Source organism: Salvelinus alpinus, chromosome 36 (genome assembly GCF_045679555.1).
Source record: "Salvelinus alpinus chromosome 36, SLU_Salpinus.1, whole genome shotgun sequence".
Lineage (NCBI taxonomy): Eukaryota > Metazoa > Chordata > Actinopteri > Salmoniformes > Salmonidae > Salvelinus > Salvelinus alpinus.
Window position 1 is genome coordinate 8,319,751 of NC_092121.1, and position 3,053 is coordinate 8,322,803.

Sequence of the window (3,053 nt, forward strand, 5' to 3'; positions counted from 1 at the left end):
ATCCACTTCCCTCTCTCTGTTCACCCAATCTATATTAGTCCCCCTCATCCCTATCCTTCTGTCTAGTCCTCTCTTTATCTCTCTCCCTCCCATTCTCTCCCCCCTTTTCATTTCTTCCTCATCCCCCTTTTCTCTCCGTCATTCATTCTTCCTCTCTCCTCTACATTTGTCTCTGTCACAGCACCTTCTGCTCCTATTCCATCTCCCTCTCAGTCAATTAAATTCAAATCAAGGGGCTTTATTGGCATGGGAAACATATGTTAACATTGCCAAAGCAGGTGAGGTAGATAATATACAAAAGTGAAATAAACAATAAAAATTAACAGTAAACATTTAACATACAGAAGTTTCAAAAGAATAAAGACATTACAAATGTCATATTATGTACAGTATATATACAGTGTTGTAACGGTGTACAAATGGTTAATGTACAAAGGGGAACATAAATAGGCATAAATATGGGTTGTATTTACAATGGTGTTTGTTCTTCACTGGTTGACCTTTTCTTGTGGCAACAGGTCACACATCTTGCTGCGGTGATGGCACACTGTGGTATTTCACCCAGTAGATAAGGGAGTTTATCAAAATCGGGTTTGTTTTCGAATTCTTTGTGGATCTGTGTAATCTGAGGGAAATATGTGTCTCTAATATGGTCATACATTGGGCAGGAGGTTAGGAAGTGCAGCTCAGTTTCCACCTCATTTTGTGGGCAGTGTGCACATAGCCTGTCTTCTCTTGAGAACCATGTCTGCCTACGGCGGCCTTTCTCGATAGCAAGGCTATGCTCACTGAGGCTGTACATAGTCAAAGTTTTCCTTAAGTTTGGGTCAGTCACAGTGGTCAGGTATTCTGCCACTGTGTACTCTCTGTTTAGGGCCAAATAGCATTCTAGTTTGCTCTCTTTTTTTGTTAATTCTTTCCAATGTGTCAAATAATTATCTTTTTGTTTTCTCATGATTTGGTTGGGTCTAATTGTGTTGCTGTCCTGGGGCTCTGTGGGGTGTGTTTGTGTTTGTGAACAGAGCCTCAGGACCAGCTTGCTTAGGGGACTCTTCTCCAGGTTCATCTCTCTGTAGGTGGTGGCTTTGTTATGGAAGGTTTGGGAATCGCTTCCTTTTAGGTGGTTGTAGAATTTAACGGCTCTTTTCTGGATTTTGATAATTAGCGGGTATCGGCCTAATTCTGCTCTGCATGCATTATTTGGTGTTCTACTTTGTACGCGGAGGATATTTTTGCAGAATTCTGCACGCAGAGTCTCAATTTGGTGTTTGTCTCATTTTGTGAATTCTTGGTTGGTGAGCGGACCCCAGACCTCACAACCATAAAGGGCAATGGGTTCTATAACTGATTCAAGTATTTTTAACCAGATCCTAATTGGTATGTTGAATTTGATGTTCCTTTTGATGGCGTAGAATGCCCTTCTTGCCTTGTCTCTCAGATCATTCACAGCTTTCTCTGCATCCTCTTCTCTCGCTCTCTCTCTCTCTCTCTCTCTCTCTCTCTCTCTCTCTCTCTCTCTCTCTCTCTCTCTCTCTCTCTCTCTCTCTCACTCTCACTCTCTCCCCCCCCCCTCTAGCCTTCTTCGGTGGATAAATGGTTCCGCTGTTGATGAGTATCTGTGAGCATAGGCTGAGATCTCAGACTGTGGTGTTCCTTCAGGAGTCATTCACTTTTTAAATGAGCATTATATTTAGTAGATTTATTCCACTGCTGCGCTGGCGGACTTTGCTGGAGTCAGATGGACTTTATCTTGCAGCCCACCTTTTCAGATCCATAGCTTCTCCACAGGAGAGGAGAGGAGTGGAGGATATTGGGAGGGGTGCACCCTTCCTACCCTCCTCCTTGCCTCCCTGATACCTATCATCCCAAATCATCTCTGGTTAGACTGATATGAAGGAGATAGAGAAGAGAAGGCATTTATAACAGGATCTGTTTCATGTTTGCTTAAACAGACAATTGGTTCCCTGGTGCTCGGTTGGTAGAGCATGGCGTTTGCAATGCCAAGATTGTGGGTTCGATTCCCAGGGGCCACCTATATGTAAAATGTATGCATGGATTATTATATACATTTTTGTAAAAGTTTAAACGATACTGAACAAAAATATGAATGCAACATGTAAAGTGTTGGTCCCATGTTTCATGAGCTGAAATAAAATATCCCAGAAATGTTCCATTCACACAAAAAGCTTATTTCTCTCAAATGCTGTGCACAAATTTGTTTACATCCCTGTTAGTGAGCATTTCTCCTTTGCCAAGATAATCCATCCATCTGACACGTGTGTGTCACGTTCCTGACCTTATTTCCCTTGTTTTGTATTTGTTTGGTATGGTCAGGGCGTGAGTTGGGGTGGGCAGTCTATGTTGTTTGTTTGTTCGTTTGGCCTAATATGGTTCTCAATCAGAGACGGGTGTTTGTCATTGTCTCTGATTGGGAGCCATACTAAGGTAGGCTGTTTTCACTGGTTGTTTGTGGGTGATTGTTGCTGTGTCTGTGTTTGTTCGCCACACGGTACTGTTTCGTTCGTTTGTTTCTGTTCGTGCGTTCATGTTTTATATGTTCTCAAGTTCAGGTCTGTTCACGTTGTTTATTGTTTTGTAGTTTGTTCAAGTGTTTTTTCGTCTTCGTTTAATAAACGATAGTATGTATTCAAACCACGCTGTGCTTTGGTCCGATCCTTGCTCCTCCTCAGACGAGGAGGAAGACGAACGTTACAGTGTGGCATATCAAGAAGCTGAATAAACAGCATTATCATTACACAGGTGCACCTTGTGCAGTTGACAATAAAACTCTAAAATGTGCAGTTTTGTCATAGAACACAATGCACAATGTCTCAAGTTTTGAGGGAGTGTGCAAATGGAATGCTGACTGCAGAAATGTCCACCAGAGCTGTTGCCAGATAATTTAATGTTAATTTCTCTACCATAAGCCGCCTCCACCGTTGTTTTAGAGAATTTGGCAGTACATCCAACCGGCCTCACAACCATGCTGTCTGCACTCTAAATAGTTCAACACAATAAGAGTATTTGGGGTAAAATAATTATCTTGAGACAAG